This window comes from Pinus tabuliformis, chromosome 4_1 (genome assembly GCF_031772625.1).
Source record: "Pinus tabuliformis cultivar Carrire ecotype Pingquan chromosome 4_1, CPIR1, whole genome shotgun sequence".
NCBI classification, from domain to species: Eukaryota; Viridiplantae; Streptophyta; class Pinopsida; order Pinales; family Pinaceae; genus Pinus; species Pinus tabuliformis.
This window is the reverse complement of record NC_142303.1, coordinates 199,003,182-199,030,382: the sequence shown is the minus strand read 5'-3', so window position 1 is coordinate 199,030,382 and position 27,201 is coordinate 199,003,182. Positions and strand designations below refer to the sequence as shown.

Sequence of the window (27,201 nt, the reverse complement as noted above, 5' to 3'; positions counted from 1 at the left end):
TCTGTCCTTCACCAAAAACCCAAGACGTGGAAAGGAGGAAATCACATGAAGAGTGTGTGTTTCAAATGACTTCAAGTCCTCTCTCATTTATACTAAAACATGGATGATGAATGGACACATCTATTGGGCTTCTGAGCCTACATAGGATGCTGGCCGACTTGACAATTTGTTTTATAACATAAATAAATTCATAACTTCATAAATACTTATCGGAATCGGATGATCTTTAGATCAATCCTACACCTCTCAATGAGAGGGATCCAATAAAAATGTCAGCTGCCATTAATAAGATGAGCCACATGGAGTTTGGCCCTAGTTGCCAATTTTAACACTGCTACAGTGCGCAGATCCTCTCGTGTGCTCTACCTCCTATCTCTCCTGCCTATCTTTGCTCAACTAAAGAACAAAATGCTCTTGAAAGAATGTCATGCCTCTTCCTCCTAGTGGCCTAATTATAACACATCCCGATAACCTATTTGTTAAAATTGGCAACTAGGTCCAAACTCCATGTGGGTCATCTTATTTATGGCAATTGATATTTTTCTTGGATCCCTCTCATCGAGAGGTGTAGAATTGATCTAAAGAGCATCCGATTCCGATAAGTATTCATGGAGTTATGAATTTATTTGTGTTATAAGACAATTCATCAAGGTCGGCCAACAACCAAATAAACCCCACATGTGCTCAACGTTTTAGTATAAAAGGAGATGACTTGAGAGTCATTTCACACACACACACTTCTATCTTGATTTTTCTCCACTTGTCTTGGGTTTTAGTGGAAGAGAAATCTAGGAGTGGAAGCCCTAGATGTTGGAGGAAAAGAGGCTGCCCTAGCCATAGCTAAGAAGGCAACCCTAACGCTATCAAAGAAGGCAGCCCTAACGCTATCAAAGAAGGAGTCCTAACCTATACGCTGGTCAAGAAATAACCCTATACGCTGATCCTTACGTAGACGCAGTCAAGGAAGATAATAACATGCCCTAGCTGCAACATTAGAAGGCTGCCCTAGATAGCGTGGAAGGGCTGTATGGACATCATATCTCTGAGTTAAGTTTAAGGGATAAACGCAGTTGGTTTAAGGCCTGCTTCAGGGTGAAGGTCGACCGAGTTCCCTTGCTGGAAGAGCTGCAGTCATTGGAATGATTTGAGGGCAATTTAGTGACACGTTGGAGCAGTCTTACCTTGCAAATCAGGCTGCAGACTATAGGTGAGTTTCATGATTGTTTTGTGCATGATTTTGGGGCATATATCTCTGTTTATAGGGCCAAAGTGAGGGACTGCTACAACAACAGTTGGGAGATGAAGTTTAGGTGGCTGAGAGGCCTAGAAAGGACCTCCTAACCAGGCCGCAATCATCTCTAAGGACATCGAGGAAAAACATGGGTGTTCTCCCTATACGTTAGGCTTGTTGGTGTGCCCTAACCAAACTGTTACATGCACAAAACCCTAGGCAGAAATCAACAGTAGCATGCAACAAAATTGAGGGCTGTTTGTGGACTGATAGATAGATGCAAGGCGACTAGTACAACAGTGCTAGTAAATAGGACAACTAGGCTACATGGTGTTGTTAACTAGTGCAACAAAGTAAATAGGACAACTGGGCTACATGGTGCTACTAAGATGATGGGACAACAATGATATTATGCAACAATGTTCAATGGGACAACAACATGATGAGACAGAACAATGATGTGACAACGATGACATTGTGCAACAGTGGCACAATGGGACAACAAGCATGGACAACATGGCAATCATGGACAACATGGCAAGCATGGACATTATGGATAACAATGGAAAGCATGTTGCTACAAGCACATGAGACATGCTGTATGACAACATGGTTCAACAATGACACATGGGACAATAGTGCAACATAAGGTGCAACAATATGATGTGTACAACATGGTCATGAGGTCCACCATTATCATGATGGGTGTAGCATGATGACGAGATGCAACACAATGATAGGTGAAGGAGTCACCTTGGAGAATCAGTTGAAGCAGCATGTCTTCAATTGATCTCATGTATCATCTTCTTAGAGATGATCTATGCTCTTATCTAGATAAGTCAAAGTGTTGACTTCTGTTGTAAATGTACTATCTCTCTCTCTCTCTCTCTCTCAGCTAAACTATTGAAGAACATATAAGAAGAATTGATCAAGGGTTTCCCCACATTGGGGTTTGTCCCTGGCTAGCGCCACATCTTGTGTCCTCTTGTCTTGGCATGTCTTCTGTGATTTATGTTTATGTTCTATCTGCAGTTTACTTTAATGCTGATGTGATTGCTAATCTGGAAAATATATTGAGCTAACTGTGAAAATTGAAATAAATTGCTCTAAGCCTGGAACATACCTACATCAACTCTTAACTAGAGTTACAATATAGACTCTTCTAGAGTCTTTTACATCACAACCACATGGCTAGCCCCTTTTCCATAAATAATGGGGGCTGCCGCAACATCCTCCCGAACTATAGGTGTGAAAATAGGAAGGTCAACATCTGAGTGGCATAACGTTTGCATACAGACTCCCCGATTGACGCGCTTCTTGCGTCGTTGGAAATATCTTTGTGTGTAGAATAACATGGAAAGTTGCTGCACTAAGTCGGCAAAGTTTACCCCCCCAAAAACATCGTTTGATGCCTCAAAACACACCCGGAAGGTTCCAGACCTTGTTTCGCCAAACTGGGTCCCGTCGGTAAAAACGGTTCCGTGGGCTAATTCCTCTACTTTTTCCACGCCAAATGCATCGCGATGGATGACAAACAATATAATGATCCAATTCAGATCATTTTTGGACAAAAGTCCTCGGAAAAGCCCAATGTGGGAAAACTGGTGCAGCCGCTGAGGGTTTATATTTTATTATATGCAGTAGAAAATATGAGTACAATTTGGATGTCGAAAAATCGCAATCCTGTAGAGAAAATATTGGCAAAAATATTGTGAGGAATTTTTCCTCACCCACGAGCAATCCTACACTGAAACTTGCCTCAGAAACCCCTTTGTGAATTTCCCTATGACACCCTCTGCACAAGAACAATTTCGCACAGCCTGGATCTCTCTCTGAAATGCCTGTATGGTCTGCCATTGACTTTTGAAGTGTTTCTCCACTATACCCATGTGTTCTCTGAAATAGACGAATTTAGCTCTCCCGAGAGCTTTCACGAGTATATTTGCAACCTACTCTTCTGTGGGGACATATTGTAGCTGGACTGCTCCATGCTACACAATTTCTAATGAAATGACATCAAATATCTGTGTTTTGACTTGTCATGAAACACTGGGTTTTTAGAGAGCTTAATGCAACTCTAATTATCACGGTAGACACTGGTCACCTCCATCCTTTGCCTGAACAAGCTCATTAGTAGCTTCTGAAGCCATATAGATTTGCATGTAGCTGTCCTAGTTGCCATAAACTTTGCTTTTGTAGAGCTCAGTGCTACCGACTTTTGCTTCCTGCTGCACCAAGAAGCCATCACTAATCCAACATTGAAGCAATACCTAGAGGTGCTTTTCTTGTCCACTAAACTGCCTGCCCAATCTGAATCTGTGAATCCACATAGTTTGACGCCATCCCCTTGGGTATATTTCAAGCCATACTCTATTGTGCTACACAAATACCTCAAAATGTGCCTCGCTGCTATCCAATGCACTCTCTTTAGCTCCACTATAAACTGACAGAGTGTTGACCGCGAAGCAGATATCTGGCCTGGTGTTGACTAGATACATGAGAGAACCGATGAGTTGTTTATACAAGGTGGGGTCAACATCCTTGTGATCCGATGCATCTATCTTCTTCCAGTTGGTGATCATGGGCATAGACATGGGTTTACAATCGTGCATTCTAAATCTCTTCAGAATATCTGTTGTGTTGAGAAATGTAGGGCAGAGAGATGAGGTGATTTCTCTAGCAGTGATAACTGCTTGTGAAAACTTTTTTCTTTCTTAATTAGGTTCATCTTTGACTTGTTTATTATTATGTGTTCTTCTTCATCAAACAACTACCAAACCATAAAGAACAATGAGACAAAGGACACAAGATATAGGCTATCGGCCATGGCCAAAACCTCTCCAGTCTTGAGAGGAAAACCCACCGAATTCTTCTTCGTATATAATCTTCAATGGACGAATTCCAAGTCTTAGACCCTTGACCAAAACTCCTCCAAGACCAAGTCTATGCCACTCCTTGATGAGTCTTTTCTTTAGTCAAACTTCTTTCCAATGACAACTACTCCTTTGACCTCTTTTTTGACCCCTGCAATTTCTGTCTGCAATTTTCGGTCATTGCAAAAACCCTAGTTTCTGCACGTGTGGGAGAAAGATGGAGGTTTTACCCTTTTCTCTTCTTCGCTTGGATAGAGGCTTTTTCCATAGCAACTTGGCTTGCTAGATTGCTTGACTTTCACTTGTTTTTCAGCCTACTTATATGATTGTCATACTTTGACTTCTAATACAACAAATGATGCGTAATATTCTCGCGCATGTGAGGAACTTCAACCCAAAAACTATCCAAAAAATCGATCTTCTTCTCTTCCTTTTATCCTCCTCTTTCTCGCTTATTGATGCTTGTTCTTTTATTGAACTTTTTGGTGTGTGAGATTTGTCTCTTTGAATGAGGCCGAGTGCCCTATATATAGGCTTCCTTCCCATGGTTGTAATGTTGATTTGGGGTAGCATCAGATGTGCCCTAGCCACGAAAATTGGTGGAGAGGCTAAAGCACATGAGATCTCCAATACCCAGAAAGGGTTTGGGCAGATTCTAAACAATTTGGGAGATATTAAAATAATTAATATTTTTAATGGAGTCCCTAAGTCTAAACTTAGGGAAAATAAAATATTAATGTGTATTAATATAAAACTGTGTTAGAATGGTCCAAAAGTCATGGATCAAGCCAGATCTAATCTTAGCCGTTGATTAGGGACTTAATATCGGTCGTTGATTTGTCAATGAGAAAAGTATAAGAGGAGGCTTGAGGGTCACTTGGAGAACACACTGAGGGACACTTAGTCAGTTCAATTTTTGGAGCGGGGTTAGTTGAGAAAATGAACCAGTGGTTTGGAGAGCAGTGAGGAGGCAGCGAGTACGGAACAGAGAGTCGGGAGATCAACATAGAGGTAGAAAAGGCAAAAGCAGGGCCAGAGGAAGTCATGCAGAGGCAACATAGATTGCGCAGAGCCAATAGGGCTTGCGTCATCCACACAGAGGTTGCAGGAGTGACGTCAACTCTCTTGGCTATTGTGCTGCCTCTCTGCAAGCTCTCTCCGCCTCTCTGTCAATGTTCTCCGGAAAGTCCTTCTCCCGGATTCTCACTATAGACTAGGTGTAGGGTAGGTCGTCACTGGCAGTTGCTTCCTCATTCCACTGGCAGCAACAAATCTTGGCCTTGAAGGATTCATTCAAGCACATCTCGTTTTCCCATATCTACTGAGAATATAACACAGTGGCAAACATCCTTTCCAAGAGGGGTGTTTTGATGCTGCCAGGTATTATCAACGACAATTTTTTGGTTAATGGAGTGGTTTGTGGATCCGGTGCCTTCTCTGTTATGTGATGAAGGACCCGGTTTTGGGTCTCATTTTGTAATCTTTGTCCTGGTTTGACTCTTTTTTGGTATCTCTTTGGCAGGTAATGGCCGATAGGGCCTAAGGATTAGTCTTTTGTCAGGGATGATTCTATAGCTGAGAGCTCTTTTTCGGTGCTTGTGATTTTGTATGTCTGCATGGGAGGTTCAGCCTTCTCCGGTTAATTATGGCCCTTGTGTTTTCATGTTCGGCCATATGGTTTAGCTTTTTGGCTTCGGTTACAGGGCCTTTACGTTTTGGAGTTTCCTGTTCTATATCTTATTTTGAAATATGTAACGACCTTTGTTTACTAATGAAAGTTGTTACATTTTTTCTTGTGAAAAAAAGAGCTATGAGTATGTACATGTACTTCATTTTTATCATACATGTGATGTTTTAGTGGTCATATATTAATTAATAGTGATGCAAAGGTTTGACAAGATGCTATAGCAGCACCACACTAGACAGGCACCCGCTGTCAACTTGGCACGAGTCCCCATTCTTTAGGCTAACTCCTAAAATGCTATGAGACGCTTCCCTGCAAAAATAAATACGCCACCTCAAGATTAGCAAGCTCGTGCTTATAAATCTCAATTGGTGATGAGGGCTAGGAGTTAGTTTAGATGATTGCAAATCTGTAATGGATATTCTATCACAGAAATGTGTAGACCAACAATTAGAACATTGAATAAATTAAAGAATATACCTTTGAAAAAGCACAAGATTGAGTCTCATATAGCCCTTACCAGCATGGATATGATTACCCTTGATTATGCCCTTGGTAGGTGGTTGGAAAAAACTATTTTGCTTGCTGTTCTAGACTTGCAAATTTGTAATTTTGCAAGAAAAATAAAATGCAAAAGTGGACAAGCTAGTGTCCACTTTGGAACCACCCACAAGCCTAAAAATTTGCAAATAAAGTATGACTATGAGTTGAATGTGTTAGTACCACAAAATAGCTTCCCAATGAGCCTGCTAGCACCTCAAAATACTGAGTTTCTAAAATGGTATGAAAATTTGTAAAGTACTACTCAGTTTTGGGGTTGGATCCCCACTAGGGTATGTCATATACCTTAAGGAAAACTACCCATAGGGTTATAAGAAGCATATGAAAAATGGCACTAATATCACAGTGATGCAGGTGCATTAGGCCGAGCACATAAAAATGATAAGTTATTAAAGTCAGGCCAAGAGCCTAGCAATGTTATGGATTGATCACATGTCAAGGCTAGAACATTTAAAGTTTATTTGTGAAAAGTTTTTGATATTTAGTTAAGATTAGTTAGGAATATCTAGTTAAAAGAAATGATTTTATAGCTAGTAGGTAGTTAGAGCTAAGGGAAATTGGTTCACATCCATGAACTCATTTCTTGGACAGTGGTTTTTTAGTTTTTGGGGAGAGAGGAGGAACATTTTTGGATGCTGGAAGTTTTGGTGTGAGATTGAAGTTAATTGAACAACATTTCTTATACCAGTGGCTTTTTGTATCAGCGAATCGAATTTGGAAGTGTGTGTGAGACAGTTATTTGCATGTGTGTTTGTGAGGTTTGTGAGCCATAATATTAATATCTAGAGATTGAAATTGATATGGTCTTTGAATCGCTGTGTTGAATGAGGAATTCTTGCATTGTATTTTCTCTGTTATTTACATTTAAATGAGAACCTGGAGAATCATATTTCAGTTAATCTTCTAATCCAGTACTTTTGCATCCAAGATTGTGTATTGGAAAGAGTCATTTTACATTACAGATTTGAGAATACAAAGCACTTTGTATCAAGCCAACAGAAGAAAGAAAATTTGTAAAGGAAAACCATCATCAAATTTGCGGGTCAATTTCTGATCAAAGGAAGACGAAATTCGAAATTCTGGTATCTGGGTTTTGTGCAGAGCAGGGTCTATTTGGTAACACGCGAGCAATTTTCCAAAAAGATTCTTGGTTGGGAGTTACGAAGGGATCTTTAAACTGTGTTTTTACAAACTACGTGGCTGGAAAAAAACGATTTGTTGTTCCTCCTGTAATAGCACTGTAGTTTGCTGTGAGAGCAATGATTTGTTGTTCCTCCTGTAACAACACTGTAGTTTGCTGTGAGAGCAATGATTTGCTGTTCCTCCTGTAACAACACTGTAGTTTGCTGAGAGAGCAATGATTGATGTTCCTCCTGTAACAACACTGTAGTTTGCTGTGAGAGCAATGCTTTGCTGTTCTTCCTGTAACAACACTGTAATTTGCTGTGAGAACAATGATTTGCTGTTCCTTCTGTAACAACACTATAGTTTGCTAGAGAGCAATGATTGTTGTTCCTCCTGTAACAACAGTGTAAGTTGCTGAGATAGCAGCCATCAATTTGTGGTATCAGAGCCTTAATGTTGTTGATTTCTATAGTATAGAGATGAATAGGCGAGCAGGAAGGGCATAAGCTCGCGGAGGCAGACCCGCGGGTAATTTAGAACTCCGGGAAGAGATAAGGAGATTGCAAGTTTGGTTAGAAGCCATCAAAGTAGGGAGACAATGGGATACTGAAGGTGGAGATGTTAGTGAGGCCGAAGAGGAACTTGAAGAAGAAGGAGCAGCACTTGTTGAAGAAGCTGCTGAGATTAAGTTGTTGAGAGCAGTAGTGGGCTCAAGTTCAAGGCCAAACCCTGAAATCTCTATTTATGGTGGCAGTTTGAAAGATGAGAATCTACTAGATTGTATCAGTGAGATGGACAAGTATTTTGAGTACGATGAAATTGACGAGGATAAGAGAGTCAAGTTTGTTGGACAAGGTTGAAAGGCCATGTTGCAGTATGGTGGGACAATGTACAGGTTGAAAGAAGGAAGAAGGGCAAACCATTGATCAAGAACTGGGACAATGTACAGGTTGAAAGAAGGAAGAAGGACAAACCATTGATCAAGAGCTGGGATAGAATGGTGGCAAAGATGAAGAATAAGTTCTTTCCAAAGGATTACCAACTAACTCTCTACAAATAGATGCAAAATCTTAAACAAAGATAATGACAATGAGAGAATACACTGAAGAGTTTTACAAGGTGAATTTGAGAGCAGGTTATGTAGAAGATTCCCCGAAAAAGACAACAAGGTATATCAGTGGTTTGAGGCTAGATATTCAAGATGAAATCAACATACTTTCTGTAAGGACAATAGAGGAAGCATACTAGTGCACTTTGAAGGCAAAAGTCAAGATAGCTAGGAAGCAAAGCTCTGGTAGAGGACGTGGTTTTTCCAAATGGAAAGGATATACAAATGGAAGAGGAAAGTTTTGCGCAAAAGAATGGTGAAGGCAACTGAAATCAACAAGGGAAATCAAAGAAGGAAGGTGGCAGCAGAGGAGGAAGACCTTACCAAAGAGGTAGAGGTAGACGAAGAGGCAGAGATACTGACTATCAGTGTTATAGATGTAACAAATTGGGTCACTAATCTTTTGAATGTCCTGAGAATGAAAATACGGAACATTCAGGTGCACACTAGCTCAAACCGAAGTAGTAGAGGCACAAGCACCCGAGGTAGAGAATGTGGCAGAGACTGGAGAGGCGTTGATGATGCACAAAGTCCTGTTAAAACCTGCAAAGGAGACTGCTGAACCAGTCCAAAGGAAATCCTTATTCAAGACAATGTGTAAGGCAAAGGCAAATGCTGCAAATTGGTGATTGACAACCGAAGTACAGACAATCTAGTTTCCCAAGAAATGGTGGAATAATGGGGATTGAAAATGATTAAGTACCCCACACCTTATAAGATATTGTGGCTGCAAAAAGGACACCAATTGTTGGTGCATGAACAAAGTGAAGGTTGTGAAAATTTCTAAACAGAAATTCTATTACTACAATAACTGATTTATTTCACCTACTTATTATTCCCACTAAGTTATTTATGAAATCCCATTAGTAAACATTAAAATAAATTCTACTATAGATATCACATCATTATACAAAAATAAATATATGCACAAGAATCAATCACATCAGCACAATTATTTTTGGACAATTGTCCCCAAAAAAACCCAATGCGGGAAAACCGGTACAACAGAGGAGGGTTTTATTAATCTTCAGCAACAATCGCTTTTACAGAAAAATTTACATAGACATTGGGAGAAAACACCTGAGACTTTTTTCCAAGACTTTCTGACACCCAGGAGAGCTTCCTTTCTCTACCACATCAACCTTGCGCCATTCTGCGTGGCTCTGTGCAACTTTGGTCCCTCTCTGCATCATCCCTGCATCTCCCTCTGCGCTGTCTCTCTGAAGCATAAAAACTGATAGCTTGTAGTCTTGAATGTAAAAATACATGAGAGGTATTTGTAATAATCATTTATTATATATAAAATGTATAAGCGACTATTGTTACAATGAGGACCCACATATATATACCTAAGCAGGTGCCCTTTCGTGATTGGGCATGTCTTTTAGACATGCCTTTTCACTTAATTTAATGACTATTTAACATAATCAATATTTGATTACTTAATATTTATATTTATTTTATTTATTTACTTGTTATGAATTATATTCATAACATAGCTCCTTCCTTCAGAAGCTTTGTCCTCAAAGCTGTATTGTTGGCAGTTTCTTTCACCTTAACCTCGAATAATTGTTTACATGTGGCTCACGTCATTTTTAATAATTGGTCACTGGTACCTCTCTTTGTGTAAGTCACACTGTCTTGGATCAAAGGTTATTGTTTTTTTTTTACTCTAAATTTATTTTTTAGTTTTTATAATAACTCTATTTTTATTTTAAATAAATAAATAAATATATATATATATATATATATATATATATATATATATGTATTTTAACTCTATTTTTTTATTAACTTTGTTATATATATATATATATATATATATATATCTTTTTATAACTCTTATCTTTTTTTTAATAATAACATTTTTTTTAAATAATAATATTGTTTTTGTTAATAAATAATATATATATTTAATAGAATTAATTAATTAATTAGAAACTATATATTATAATTATAATATAAAATATAAAATATAATTATATAATTCAATTCTATATATATATATAGTTTCGTTTTTTTTAAGGGGTACGACGTACGACAGTTTACTAAGATAGACATACGGGCTGCAACATTTGACTGCGGTGAAAAACATGGCAGACGAGTTTGCTCTCAAAGGGTGTTGGTATGTCATCGCAGAGGAGTGGAGTCTGATTTTTTTGTTGTTGTTGTTGTTGTTATTGCAGCGGATAACCCACGCAGACACAGGTAAACAGTGTGGTATCAGTGCAGTGACAGGAGGGTTGTCGGAATAGTGGTGATATGGAGTCATAGTGGTACAACAACCTATGTAAACGACAACGGTTTTTAGCATACCAAGAAACGGGGACTTGCCGTCGGGTTTTTGTGGGACAATGGTATGTGGATGTTATGCTCATAACCTGCAAAAAGATACCCAAATACAGAATATGCGAAGAAAGATACCCAGAACATAGAATAGTGAGAGACAACATCAAATATTTTATTATTCAGAAAGCAATGTTCACTGGCCTCTTCGAGGGGGCAACCTCCAATAGCGCAGAGCTCGATTCAAAAATAAGACACGATGCTCCTCGCAGGGAGTCTCTATCCTTTATATATGACTCATACATGCAATACCATGGGTTATTAATACCATCTATCTAATACCATGGCCCATTTGCAACTAACTGTGGTCCCGTCATTAATTGCGGGTTAACCACTTACAATTATTAATATGGGCTTTATTGACTCTTTACTATGACTCGATCCCACTACATAAATAAGGGGGTTAGGGTGGGACCCTAACATGCCCTCCCCCTTAAGAATAGCCTTGTCCTCAAGGCTGAAGCTGCGGAAACTGCTGAAGAATAGTGGCTGGTTCCCAAGTTGCATCTTCCAGAGAGGTGTCTTTCCACTTGACGAGAACTTCCCTAATCATGCGGCCACGTAGATGCCTTTCTCGTGTGTCTAGGACCTGTTCAGGTTGGAGCCAGATTGACCCTTCCTCGTCCAATTCATGTAGACTGGTTTGAATTCTGCAATTGTTCCCAATCACTTTCTTGAGGCATGAGACATGGAAAACTGGATGGGATTTTGTAGTAGGCGGCAAAGCTAGCTTGTAGGCTACTTCTCCAATGCGCTGAAGTACTTGATATGGTCCGTAGAATTTTGGAGATAGTTTCTGACAACCCTTGTCTTTGAGTGATGTTTGCTTATATGGTTGCAGCCTCAAAAATCCCTGATCCCCTTCTTGAAATTGGCGCTCTGAGCAATGCTGGTCTACCTGTTGCTTCATGCGGTTTTGAGCTTGATGAAGATTCTCTCTAAGATGGGCGAGCATGGTTGCGCGATTTTGTAGGAGTTGATCCACTGCTTGTACCTTTGAGCCCCCCTTGATATAAGAAGTAGGGGAAGGAGGGAGTTGACCATATACTGCTTCATAGGGAGTCATTATGGTGGTGGCATGATAGTTGGTGTTATACCACCATTCAGCCAGAGGTAACCACTGTACCCAAAGATGTTGCTTTTCTGAAGTGAAACACCTAAGGTAGGTTTCCAGACATTTGTTGACGGCTTCCGTTTGACCATCCGTTTGTGGATGATAAGAATTACTGAGTTTTAGTTGGGTACCTTGTAGCCTGAAGAGTTCCTGCCAAAAATTACTGGTGAAGATCGGGTCGCGATCGGACACAATAGAAGTGGGCATGCCATGCAATTTGAAGATCTGATCCATGAAAGATTGAGCGACCAAAGTCGGTGTAAACGGGTGGGGTAGGGCGCAGAAATGAGCATACTTCGAAAGTCTGTCCACAACCACCATGATGACTGACTTGTTTCTTGACTTTGGAAGACCTGTAATGAAATCCATAGAAACCTCCGTCCATATTGCTGCCGGGATGGGCAACGGTTGTAATGTGCCTGGTGCTTTGACGGTCTCCCCTTTGTGGCGTTGACAGACATCGCATTCTGCTACAAAAGTGAGGATGTCCTTTTTCATGCCTGTCCAAAAAAATGATCTTCTGGTGCGAGCATACGTCTTCTGAAAGCCTAAATGTCCTGCAATGGGGGATGAGTGCAATTCTGCCAAAATGCGACTTTTGAGGGTGGATTTTGGTGATATTACGACTCTGTCCCTGTAGCGAAGAATCTCATCCTGCCACGAGTAGCCCTTGGTGGAATTTGGATCTGCCTGTAATTGAGAAATGAGTTGGGAGAGCCCGGAATGTGAAAACCATTCCCTGCGAGCCTCTTCAATCCATTCTGGAATGGAAGGGAAATTGCTAGCAGGGTACTTCCCTCCTCAAGTTGGCGAGATAATGCATCTGCTACACTATTTCCTTGCCCTTTCTTGTACATGATCTCATAACCATATCCCAGCATTTTGGCGAGCCATTTATTTTGTTGTGGGGAGGATAGGCGTTGCTCCAAAAAATATTTAAGACTGTGATGGTCTGTGCGGATTTGGAAACATCGCCCCAATAAGTAAGGTTGCCAGGTCTCTACTGCATGTAAAATGGCCATCATTTCCTTCTCATAGGTAGATTGGCCCAGATTCTTCCCACTTAGTTGTTGGCTTGTGAAGGCCAAAGGTCGCCCTTCTTGCATTAAGACCGCCCCAATACCCGTACCCGAAGCATCACATTCAATGACAAAAGATTTGGTGAAGTCAAGTAGTGCTAAGACTGGAGTGGAACACATGGCATTTTTGAGAGCTGTAAATGCCTGTTATGCGTCCTCATTCCAAAAGAATGAATTTTTCTTCAGGAGTTGAGTGAGGGGCTTCGCTATGCGACCATAATTGCAGACAAATTTGCGATAATAGCCTGTGAGACCCAAAAATCCTCTCAGGCTCTTCAAGGTCTTAGGTTGAGGCCAATCCTGCATTGCCTGGATCTTTTTGGGGTCCACCTTGACACCTTCACGCTCCACAATGTGGCCCAAATACTCAACTTCTTCCATGCCAAACGAACACTTGGACACCTTGACAAATAATTTATGCTTGCGGAGCAGTTGCAAGAGTAGATCTACACGCTGAAGATGTGCGGCCCAACTGCAACTATAGATGAGGATGTCATTGAAGAAGACAAGGAAAAATTTCCTGAGATATGGTTTGAGAAGGTGGTTCATAAGGCTCTGAAAAGTAGATGGGGCAGTAGATGGGGCATTACAAAGACCGAATGGCATGACCAGGAACTCATAATGGCCTTCATGAGTTTGGAAAGCAGTGTTTGGAATGTCGACTTCCTTCATGCGAATTCGGTGGTAGCCTGAGCAAAGATCCAGCTTAGTGAAGAATTGAGCCCCATTGAGTTCATCCAGCAAATCATCAACCACCGGGATGGGAAATTTATCTTTGACTGTCAACTTATTGAGGGCCCTGAAGTCTGGACACATCCGCCACTCCCCATCTTTCTTGAGCACCATGACCACTGGTGATGAATAAGGACTAATGCTGGGACAAATGACACCTGCTTCCAAAAGTTCATTGATTATTTTTTCTATTTCATTCTTTTGGGTGAACGGATATCTGTATGGGCGCACATTTGGGGGTTGGGCCCCTGGAACCAAGGTGATGCTATGATCATGTTCCCCTCTCGAGGGTGGAAGCTCATGAGGCTTGTCAAAGACCGGCAAATGGTTATTTAAAATCTGTTGCATCTCAGGATGAATCGGCAGAGACTTGGTTTCGACTGCCTGAATGGCATTAAATTGAGCTATAACTCCATGATGGCCCTTTTTTAGCAATTTTTCCATCCTATGCGAGCTGATGATAGAGGGAGCTCCCGCCTGGAGTCCACAGAGGGTATGTGTGGAGTTGTTCTGCTTAAAACTCATATATAACTCCTGGAAATCCATTGTGATTGGCCCAAGAGTGCGAAGCCATTTAGCACCGAGGACAATGTCGCACCCTCCCATGTGTATGGCAAACATGTGGGTCTTCAACTGATAATCCCCCATTTGAAGTTTGACATTTTCACAGCGGTCTTCACATTTCATTGTGCCCCCATCCGCAATTTGGACTTGGAAGTTAGAACTGCTCGTACAAAACAATGCACTGCTTCCGCGACTTTTTGATGGATGAAATTATGTGTACTTCCACTATCAATCAAGACTACTACTAGGCGATGTTTAATAAAACCTCTGATTTTGAGAGTTTGAGGTGAAGAAATCCCTGCCAAAGCATGCAGCGAAATAACTAGTTCGTCAGGGACATTGTCCTTTTGGTTGTTCTCTTCTACCGCCTCATGTTCCTCCAGTGGTGGATCTTCCTCCGATGAGCTGTAATCAGTGGCATCAATTTGAAAAAATTTGGGCTCCTTGCATTTATGACCTGGGGAGTATTTTTCATCACAGTAGTAACATAATCCTTGCTTTCTTCTTTCGGCCATTTCTGCAGGTGACACCTTTTGAACCTTAAGTGTTTGAGTCGTGCTGTGAGCCTGTGGGGGGCGACCCTTAGCGGTGAAATTTGGGCAACTGTACTGGGCTGCTAACGCACGTTCCACGTTACGAGCTACCTTGCAAGCCTCCGTCCATGTGGGAGGGTGGTGCAGTAAGACGTGGGCTTTTATGGCTTCTTTAAGACCGCTAATAAAACATTCCGTGTAGAACACATTTGAGAGACCTCTAGTGCGGAAGGCTAAGGCTTCAAAGGCTGTAATATATTCATCCATTGTGCCAGTCTGTCGGAGCTTAGTAAGACGACCCAAAAAAGAAGATTCCTGGTCAAAGCGTTCTGTAAGAGATTTTTTGAAGGTGGTCCAAGTCACAAAAGTTCCATTGCAACGTTGATGCCATTCCCACCATTGCCACCTTTCATTGTCCAAGTACATGCTTCCCACCATACGCTGAGTCTCATTATCTAAGATGTTATTCAGATTGAAATACTGCTCCATTTGTGCTATCCATGCTGCCGGTTGAGAACCATCAAATTTATGCATATCCAACTTGGGAGGTCGCGGACGGGATTGTTGGTGGGGGCCCAGAGGTGAAGAGAGTGGCTAGACTCACCCTCACTGTGTCCATTGCCAATATACGCCTCCTCATGGGCTTCCTCCTTGCCCTTTGGGATTATGCTCGGGATTATGCTAGTTAGTCGGTCAAGTTGAATTTGGAGGGATTGCAAGGATTGTTCAAGTTTGTCCATCCTCTCATTGGCCATAGCTTGAGCTCTAGTTTCTACCATGCACCGACCTGATGTTCTTGAAATTTGGGACCGCCCAAAATTTTTTTCACTAAGAATTGAATGGTACCACCGTGCTCAGCTCATCGTCTTGATTCTGATGGGCTAGATCACCAATAAGCGCCGCAACGACAGATCCCGTGGTTTAAAGACGCCGGAACATGTCTTAGCCAATTTGTTTTTTTTTGCTAAGAAATGGAGATCCCACCGGCCCTGGAAAGTGCTCTGATACCACTTGTTATGCTCATAACCTGCAAAAAGATACCCAAATACAGAATATGCGAAGAAAGATACCCAGAACATAGAATAGTGAGAGACAACAGCAAATATTTTATTATTCAGAAAGCAATGTTCACTGGCCTCTTCGAGGGGGCAACCTCCAATAGAGCAGAGCTCGATTCAAAAATAAGACACGATGCTCCTCGCAGGGAGTCTCTATCCTTTATATATGACTCATACATGCAATACCATGGATCAATACCATGGGTTATTAATACCATCTATCTAATACCATGGCCCATTTGCAACTAACTGTGGTCCCGTCATTAATTGCAGGTTAACCACTTACAATTATTAATATGGGCTTTATTGACTCTTTACTATGACTCGATCCCACTACATAAATAAGGGGGTTAGGGTGGGACCCTAACAGTGGAGCATTGGTGGAACTGGGTTGGACCGAGTGGAGTTTGTCGGGGGTGCGGACAACAGTGGAGTGACAATGCAAGGTTAGACCAAGCGAGGTTTGTCGGGGGTGCGGACAACCGTGGATTGAGCATGGTATATCGAACAAAATATATATATATATATATATATATATATATATCGAGTTCCTTCAGCTTTCCATGTGGCATAATAATATCACTGCCCTAGGAGTTGTAGGTGTGCTCTGTCCAATGAAACTGTCTGAGATCCTGGAAAATGAGAATTTCCATGGGACTCTACTCCAAGCGCCATACAACAAATCTTCTGCATATCTGTTTGCTGAGCTGAAGGAATTGCATCACCTAGGATATCATCATTTGTCATCAATTCATTTTCTTCCTCAACTTCCTACAAAGCAGCCATAATGTCACCATCATCATCTTCATCCTCCATTGCATTGCCATTAAGATCAACACTAACTGATCTTTTCCATTTTGGTGTGGAAGGGTAAAGCATTGTTTCTGGTTTTCTCTCATGATAAAACCTAAACAATGCATCAATATAATCCTGTTTATAAATCCCTGGAGGTCTTGCAGCAACAAAGTGCTGCAGAGCCTCTTTAACAGTCATGCTTTGTATGCGAACAAGATAATTAACAATCATAAACCTAGTGCGGTTATGGCCATGGGTACAATGAACCAAAATATACTTGTTCTACCCACTTTGTTTATGATTATGGAAGAAACACAATGCTTCGTACACAAAATTATTTACAGAATCATTGTCTAGAACTGCATCTCGTCCTTTGCGTGCAATATTGAAATGTTTGATGCCCCTATTTGACCCATCTGAAGAATGATAGTAGCGTGAAGTATTTGTCAGATAAATTATCAAACCCAATTCTATCATCAAAAACCGTTGTTGGTGCAACACTTGCTTGAAAGAATATCTTCTTCCAGGAGGAATACAATTATTAAAGGCTTCCCCAAGAGGCACTTTGGAAGGAATTAAGTTTGCAAGAGGTTGACCAAGCTTCATAACACCTTCCTTGAGATTCTCTTTGTCTTCTTCAGATTCAATGTTATGTTCATGATTGAATTGAGGAAGTTCCTTTTCATGCTCTTTCAAAAATTTCAAAAATTTAGTATCCTTTTGTTTAAGTATCTCTAACTGTTGCTTATGCTCATCAATCTTTAACTGCAGTGTCTTATTTTGGCCTTGCAAAGCATTACCGACATCATCTTCTTCTTCTAAATTATCTTCCGCAAATTCACTTCTAAATATATCTAATAAGTCATTCTCTTCCTCTAAGGGTAGACCATCACTTTCTGAGACTGTGTCCTCAATGGGAGTATCATCTTTAGTGCCTTGTTCTTCCATCTTGACTTTTGCCATAGTTGCAGCATCTTCGACCTTACCTTCTGAAATTTCTGCTCAAGAATCTTCTGCAACACTCTCATCCATATCAAGATTAGCTTCATCGGAATCATTATCTTGATCTAGATCATTCTCATTCACATCAAGATTATCTATATCTAAATCCTCATCTTGATCTGTATAAGCTTCATTAGAATCATTATCTAGATCATTTTCCTTGTTATCGCTTTCCTTTCGACATGCTTTAACTTCTGCATATGATTTTTCTAAACGCTGAAATGCTTCTTGAATTTTACTAAAATTCTCCATGGATTCAAGACGTGAACGTAATGGCATATTGTGCGGCGAACTACACTCAAAGACTCGCATGATTATATTTTGAGCCATGGCTTTGATATCACTGAAGCATAATAACTGATAGCTTGTAGGCTTGAATGTAAAAATACACGAGAGGTATTTGTAATAATAATTTATTATATTTAAAATGTATAAGTGATGATTGTTGCAATGAGGACCCACATATATATACCTAAGCAGGTGTCCTTTCGTGATTGGGCATGTCTTTTAAACATGCCTTTTCACTTAACTTAATGGCTATTTAACATAATCAATATTTGATTATTTAATATTTATATTTATTTTATTTATTTACTTGTTATGAATTATATTCTTCACTTCTTCTGAACTCCCTGACTGTTGCTAATCCCCCCTCTTCCTCTACCTTGCAATTCTCCCTCTGAAATCGATCTCCTTCTCTTTGAGAATCGATTTTCCTTGAGATACTGAGTATATGCTGGTGTATTTGCAAATGACTCTCAAGTCTTCTCTTATACTTTTCTTGTTGACAAATCAACGATAGAGATTAATTCTCTAATCAACGGCTAAGACTAAAAAAGACTTGATCCTCGTCTCTTAGAAGCTTCTCATCCTTATCTATCTGCTGGTGTATCTCCAAATGACCCTCAAGTCTTCTCTTATACTTTTCCTATTGATAAATCAACGACAGAGTTTAATTCTCTAATCAACAACTAAGACTAAAAAAGACTTGATCCTCGTCTTTTAGAAGCTTCTCATCCTTATCTTTATTAATACCCATTAATAATTTTATTTTCCTAAGTTTAAACTTAGGAACCCATTAAAAATATTAATTATTTTAATAACTCCTCATCCAAATAGAATTTCTCAAAACGATTTATGGGTCTTGGAGATCTCATGTGCGTTAGCCTCTCCACCAATTTTCATGGCTAGAGCACATCTGATGCTACCACAAATCAACACTCCCTCTTAGCGAGGAATGTGCTCTAGTAATGCTTCACCATGGAAACATCACACTGATCCTCCGCACCGGTACCTGTGCTGATGTCTAGTTTGCTTCCTTACATCATCTGCACTGCTGCTTCCTGTACTGCTGCCCATGACACTACTACTGCCACTGCTACATCTGGACTGCAACTCCCTTTCAATTTGTTGCATCATGTTGCCCAAAGCACCGCAATTGCTAATTGCTACATTGCATCACCTGATACTTATCCATTTTTGATATTGAAATGGATTCTTTACCATCCCCATCTTCTCCTTGAAATAAACGAACTTTTTTCTTCCTAGGGCCTTGGTGAGGATGTCCGCCACCTATTCTCTTGTAGGAGTGTAGCTCAACTGTACTGCTCCTCATTGGACACAGTCTCTGACAAAGTGACACCTAATATCAATGTGCTTTGACCGATCATGAAATACTGGATTCTCAGAGAGCTTGATGCAACTCTGATTATCACACATGATCCTGGTTGCATCCATCCTTCTACTGAATAGGTTCACAAGCAATTTTCTAAGCCATATGGCTTCGCATGAAGCTGTGCTAGTGGCCATATATTCTGCTTCAGCTGAGCTCAGAGCTATGGATTTTTGTTTCCTACTGCACCAGGAAGTCATCCCCGATCCAATGTTGAAACAATACCCAGTGGTACTTTTCCGATCTACTGAACTTCCAACCCAATTTGCGTCAGTGAACCCACTTAGTCTGATGTCCATGCTTGACTATTCCCTGTATATACCTGAGAACATGTTTGGCTGCTGCCCAATGCACCCTCTTAGGTTCCACCATGAACTGACTGAGGGTGTTGACAGCGTAACAAATGTCTGGCTTGGTATTGACCAGATACATCAGGGATCCTATGAGCTGCCTGTACAAGGTGGGATCAACATCTTTATCTTCTGATGCATCAATTTTCTTCCAGTTGGTGATCATTGGAGTAGCCATAGGCCTACAGTCCTGCATCCTGAATCTCTTCAGGATTTCTGTAGCATATCTCCCTTGTCCAAGGAAGATCTCACCCTTCTGCTGCCAAACTTCCAACCCCAGGAAATAATGCATCTATCCCAAATCCTTCATGTCGAATTCTGTGGCTAGATTCTTCTTGCAGTCCTCGATGAGCCTGGATGATCTTGTCAGGAAGAGATCATCCACATATAATACTAGGACTAGAGGCTCATTTTCTACAACCAGATAGTAGAGATTGGGATCTGCATCACTCTTGACGAACCCCATCTTCTGCAAGTAGCCATCAATTCGACCATACCATGCTCTAGGTGCCTGTTTAAGCCCATACAAGGCTTTCTTTAATCTGCATACATGAGATTTCTTCTCATGTGTCTCAAAGCCTTCTGGCTGTTCAATGTATACTTCCTTTTCTATCACCCCGTTCAAGAATGCTGTCTTGACATCCATCTGATGAATCTCCCACCCCATCTGTGCTGTAAGAGATATCACGGTTCTAATAGATGTATCCCTGGTCACTGGGGCGAAGGTCTCTTCGTAGTCTATTCCTTCCTTCTGAGCATACCCCTTAGCCACAAACCTGGGTTTGTATTTCTCCACACTGTCGTCTGCAGCATATTTGATCTTGTAGATCCATCTCGAACCTACCACTGATCCGTCTTGAGGCTTAGGCACCACTTCCCAGACATCATTCACCATTATAGCACTGTATTCTTCCACCATTGCATCCACCCATACTTGATGCTGGACGACCTCCTGAAAACTGGAGGGTCCCCGAACCTGAGCTACTAAGGCCTGGTATCTGTCTGGTTGTCTTCACTCCATTTTATTGTTCCTGGGTGCACCAATGAATTCATCTGCATCCTGTAGAATTTGTCGGAGTTCATGGCTTGTTCTTCCTCTAGTAGTAGGTGCATCTCTCAACTCTTCCTCTTCCTATGATTCCTCCTGTTTTGAAGGAGAATTTCTGGTACTAGCTTCCGTTGCTTGAAGTGGTTTAACCAACGACTCATCTTTTGACTGCTCCTCTGACGACATTTCTCGAGATTTTCTGAAAGCTCTATCCTCCATGAACTTTACATCTCCTCGAACTACTACCTTCTTGCTCCTCGGAAGATAGACTCTATATGCCTTAGCATTCTCGCTATGTCCTACAAGATATCTTTTCTCTGCAGTTTGATCTAACTTCTGCCTCTTCTCCTTGGGTATATGACAAGATGCTAAACTCCCAAATATCTTGAAATGAATAACTTCAGGTGTCTTCCCGGTGAAGACCTGTTTTGGAGTAATCTTGCCCAATGCCTTATGAGGAGTTCTATTCTGGACATAGACTGTCGTACTGCATGCTTCTGCCCAAAGGAATTTTGGCATATTCTGATCATACATCATTTCCCTAGTTGCTCTCACAATAGTCCTGTTCTTTCTTTCTGCTACATTCTGCTCCGGATTGTAGGGAGCTGTCCACTCTCTTTTGATGCCCTCCCTAGTGCAAAAATAGGCGAAGTCCTTGTCAACATACTCTCCACCATTGTCTGAGCGCAACACTTTTATCTTCTTTCTTGTCAGATTCTCCACTAGAGCCCTGAACTCTTTGAATCGATCAAAAACCTCATCTTTGGTTTTCATAAAGTAGATCCAAGTCTTTCTGGAATGGTCATCGATGAAGTTGACGAAGTATTTGGCACCAATAAGAGCTTTTGTGGACATCGGTCCGCACATGTTTGAGTGTATCAATCCTAGTACACTCTTGGCCCTATTGTTACTTCTTGGAAACACTACTTTGGCATACTTGCCCAGAGCACACCCTCTGCATACATCATCTCGTTCATTTCTAAGATCTGGAACTCCTGTTACAGTTTTTCTGAGAATTCTCAAAGCCCTGTGGTGCAAATGTCCCATTCTTCTGTGCCATAGTTCATTCAAATCCTTGTCTCCATTACTGCCTATCAGTGCCATTGGTGATTCTAACTGCAACCTGTGTAACCTGTTACTTCTGATTTCGATCTGGACCTTCCTTTTCCAACTCGGGTGTTTGACATATACTTTCTCCTTAATGAAGAAAACATCATAGCCCTTGCTTTGAAGTTGAGATACGGAAAGCAAGTTCATCCTTAGTCCTGGCACATGCAACACATTGGTAGCTCGGAACCGCTCTCTTGTTTTTGTTTGAAAAACTATAGTACCTTTCCCTATTAGAGTACAGTTTGCCTTATTCCCCATGGTGATCTGAAAATTCATTCTCTTCTTGATAATCTAAAAAACATTCTCAGATTCTTGTCATATGCCAGGAAGCTCCACTATCTATATACCAAACCCCCAAGGAGGCAGAGCTTGCTACGCAAGCAACTTCTTCTTCTAATCTGGAAGCCAACATAGAATAATCGTAATTTCTGTCTCATGTGCATTCTTCTGAAATTGTACACGAGTCTCCCGGAGTGAATGCCTCTGCATCATGCTCTTGACCCATAATTGATTTTCCCTTCTTGTCGCCGAATCTTTGCTCTGATACCATGTGAAAATTTCTAAACAAAAATTCTATTACTGCAGTAACTGATTTATATCACCTACTTATTATTCCCAATAAGTTATTTATGAAATCCCTTCAGTAAATGTTAACATAAATTCTACTGCAGATATCACACCATTATACAGAAATAAATATATGCACAAGAATCAACCACATCAACAAAGTTATTTTTGGACAATTGTTCCCGGAAAAACCCAATGCACAAGAGTGAGCTTGTATACTTGGGTTTTGTCATTTCTAAGGATGGCTTGAAAATGGATCCGGAAAAGATAGAGGCACTTGTAAATTGGCCCTCACCTACGAATATTTTTGAGGTGAGAAGTTTTCGTGGCTTAGCCAGTTTCTACAGAAAATTTATCAAGAATTTTAGTGGCATTTGTGCACCTATCATTGACACCATCAAGAAGAATAGGCAACCATTTTATTGGAGAGCAGCAACATAATTTTTTTTTCAACTATTGAAGAAGAAGATCACTGAGAAGCCGGTGTTGAAGTTGTCAGACTTCAATTAGCCCTTTCAAGTGAGATGTGATGCTAGTGGGACAACCATTGGAGCTGTACTGAGCCAAGAAGATAAGCTTGTTGCATATTTCAGCGAGAAGTTAAATGAGTCAAAACAGAAATACTCTTCCTACGACAAAGAATTTTATGCGGTGGTTCAAGATTTGAAGCATTGGAGGCATTACTTGATGCCTAACGAGTTTGTTCTATACACGGATAATTCTGCCTTACAATACATTATGCAGCAACATAAGTTAAATCATAAACATGCAAAGTGGGTGGAGTTCCTTCAAATTTCACTTTTCTTTTGAAGCACATTAGTGGGAAGGAAAATAAGGTTGCCGATGCCTTGAGTAGGAGATGCTTAATCATGCAAGAAAGTCAAATACAAATTTTAGGCTTTGATTATTTGAAGGACTTATATGACATTGATGCCGATTTTAAAGAAGCTTTTGCAGCGTGTAAAAATCCAGTCAATAGGGACAATAGTCCATGGAAAGAGTTTATGTTGCAGGATGGACTATTGTTCAAGAACAATCAGCTATGTATTCCCAATTGCTCAGTGAGGGAAAACTTGGTCCAAGAAAAGCATAATGGTGGGTTGGCTGGACACTTTGGTGTTGAAAAAACACTTGGGCAGCTGAGTCACTTCTATTTTTGGCCTGAGATGAAGGCAAATGTACAAAGGTACGTGAGTAAGTGCAAGGTATGTCAACATGCGAAGGGGAGAAGTCAGAATGCTGGACTATACTTGCCATTACCCATTCCCAACAGAGCTTGGGATTCGGTGAGTATGGACTTTGTTCTGGGTTTACCGAGAACTCAACAAGGTAATGATTCAATCCTTGTAGTTGTGGATAGATTTACTGAGATGGCTCATTTCATTCCGTGTTTGAGAACTAGTGATGCCACCCATGTGGTTGATATATTTTTTGATGAGATTGTTCGGTTGCATGGTTTGCCAGAAAGTAAAATCTCTGACAGGGACACAAGATTCATTGGACATTTCTGGAGGACCTTGTGGAAGAAACTTGGCATTAAGCTAAATTTTAGCTTAGCCTATCATCCACAGTCTGATGGGAAAATAGAAGTTGTAAACAGGAGTTTGGGTAATTTGTTGAGGAGTTTAGTAGGTGAGCGAGCAAAGCAGTGGGATCATGTGCTAGCCTAGGCTAAGTTTCCATATAATGACTCACCAAATAAGAGTAGAGGAAAGAGTCCATTTTAGATCTTGTATGACATGCATCCAAGGGGAATTTGTGAGCTAAGAGACTTGGGAAAGCTTGAGCATTGAAATGCTGATGGAGAGGATTTTGCAACAGCCATGAGTGAGTTGCATGAGCAAGTAAAACAAGGATTACAAGATACAAGCAACAACTATAAGCAATGAGCAAATGCACACAGGAAAGAGGTAAACTTTGAAGTGGGAGATGTGGTCCTAGCTCACCTAAGAAAAGAGGGGTTTCCAAGGGGAGAATATAACAAATTGAAAATGAAGAAGATAGGACCTTGTAAGATCCTCCACAAGTTTTCAGCGAATGCTTATGAGTTGGAGTTACCTTCGGGAATTGACATTTCTGTAGAATTTCTCACTGTAGATCACCTGATAATGCAATATACTAAAGCAAAACACTTGATCTACTTCTACAAACAAACTTGCGGAAGCTTAATCGATTTTGAGCAAGATCAAATAGAACAAATATAACAGAGAATGAGAAATCAATCACACATGAACATAGAATAATACTCTGGGGAAAGCCTCAGCTAAAATCTCCGCTATCTGTATTACCATACAAGTGGCAATATCTCCAGATTACACAAAGCTTTAGCTCACAAGCTATCCAGCTCTCAGTACAATCCCTCAATGCTGCTCATAGACTGAATAGACACAACATATGCCTTCCCTCAGTCCTCCAAGCCTCCTATTTCCTTGCGCAGTTTCTCCTGGGTCCTTCGGCTGCTACCTGTGTGAATTCACCTCTCACACAACTCACCAAACTCAAAAATAACTGCACAATCCTCAAGGAATGAATTCCTTTTGCATGCAAGAGATATCCTCAATGGAATATTCTTGCAACTGATAGTACACTGTCCCATCCTCTGATCTCAACTGGGTCTCTAACTGAATTGACATGCATGAGTTATTTGTGAGAGAATATTTAGTTATCTGAAGTACACTAGTTACATGCATGTGTGCATTAACTAACTGAACTCACAATTAGTTCCACAAATTGTTGGAACTAATCTAACTAGACTTAACTCAGTTAACTGAGCTAACTAATTACATATCAAAGTACAACTCATCTTGATCTCCTTAATTAAGGGATAACTTCCTCAATCAAAGGGATAACTGTTGCATGTCTTCACATAGACTTCATGTTTGATTTTTTCCAACTAATTAACTCAAGATGAACTAATTAATTATTTTTCAAACAACTACTAAGATCAAATTCAAATTTTAATTCTCAATTTTAGTTCAGGGACTAACTAAAATTGGAATGTATCTCGAAATGCTATTTATAGCGATGCTATTTTTAGCACTTCTATATTTAACATTTCTTGTTGTCATTTTCAACACTCCCTCTCAACAAGAAAGGGATTATCTGTCACCCCAATCTTGTCTCTGTGGAACTCGAATTTGCATTTTGACAATGCCTTAGTCAAAATATCTACATCTTGCTCCTCGGTCAAAACATACAGCAACAACATGATCCTCTTCACCACACAGTCTCGAAGATGATGATACCGGATATCGATGTGCTTGGACCTATCATGAAAAACTAGATTCTCAGAGAGTTTGATACAACTTTGATTATCGCAATAGATCACAGTTGGATCCATCCTTTGATCAAACAATCCAACTAGAATTTTCCGCATCCAAATGGCCTCACATGCTGCCTGACTGGCAGCCATGTATTCAGCCTTTGCTGAGCTAAGTGCAACTGACCTCTGTTTCTTGTTGTACCAAGAAACTGCAGCTGAACCAAGGTTTAAAATTCCTCCTAAAGTGCTCTTCCGATCTGATGGACTCCTTGCCCAATCTGCATCTGTGAAGCCCTGAAGCTTCACTCCCTCTGTCCGTCTGTACCATAATCCATACTGAGATGTGCCTTTGAGGTATCTCAGCACATGCTTCGCTGCGTTCCAAAACAACTTGTTAGGCTGAACCATAACTTGACTCAGCTGGTTCACCGCAAAGCACAAATCTGGTCGTGTGTTCAATAAATACATCAATGAACCCACAAGCTGCCGATAAACAGTAACAGCTACTACCTCACCTGAAGTAGCATCCTCCTTCCTTTAGTTACCTGCTAGAGGAGTTTTCATGGGCTTGCACTTCTCCATGTGGAATTGCTTGAGTATCTCATTGGCATATTTGCCTTGAGACACAAACACTTCCCCATCCTTCTGCCACACTTCCATGCCTAGAAAGTAGTGCATAAGACCTATGTCTTTCATCTCAAACTCTCTTGCAAGGTCCTCCTTGCAAGACTTGATCAACTGATCATCACTTGTCAATATCAGATCATCAACATAAAGAACAATGATCAATGGCTTACCTTCTACCATGATGTGGTAAAGGTTCGCATTTGCTTCACTCTTTGTGAAACCCAACCCGGTGAAATAGCTATCGATTCTGGTGTACCAAGCACGAGGTGCTTGCTTCAGCCCGTACAAAGCTCTCTTGAGTTGACACACATGCGACTCACGATCGAAGGTCTCAAATCCTTCCGGCTACTCTATGTACACCTCTTCCTCAATCTTGCCATTGAGGAACGCAGTCTTCACATCCATCTGATGGATCTTCCAACCCATTTGTGCTAATAGTGCCAACATCGATCTGATAGATGAGTACCTTGCTACAGGAGCAAAAGTCTCATCATAGTCGATCCCCTCGACCTGTGAGAAACCACGGGCAACAAACCTTGCCTTATGTTTCTCCACACTGCCATCAGCTGCTTGCTTTACCTTGTAAAGCCATCGGGAACTCACCACTGACTTATCCTCCGGTCTTGGGACAACATCCCAAACACTATTTTGAACTATGGAGTTGTACTCCTCCACCATAGCATCAACCCAGACTAGTTGTTGCACTGCTTCCTCGAAGGAAGATGGTTTGGTCTCTATACATTCCCTAAACAGGGCCATG

General features: G+C 40.7%; 1 protein-coding gene and 1 pseudogene across 4 annotated transcripts in view; one reads left to right on the top strand and one right to left on the bottom strand.

The window, feature by feature from the left end:
* Positions 1–27,201, top strand: part of SAC9 (sacI homology domain-containing protein / WW domain-containing protein) — a 339,290-nt gene that overhangs the window by 138,584 nt on the left and 173,505 nt on the right. The gene's annotated exons all lie outside the window — the stretch shown is intronic.
* Positions 16,456–17,766, bottom strand: LOC149174905 (uncharacterized; annotated as a pseudogene).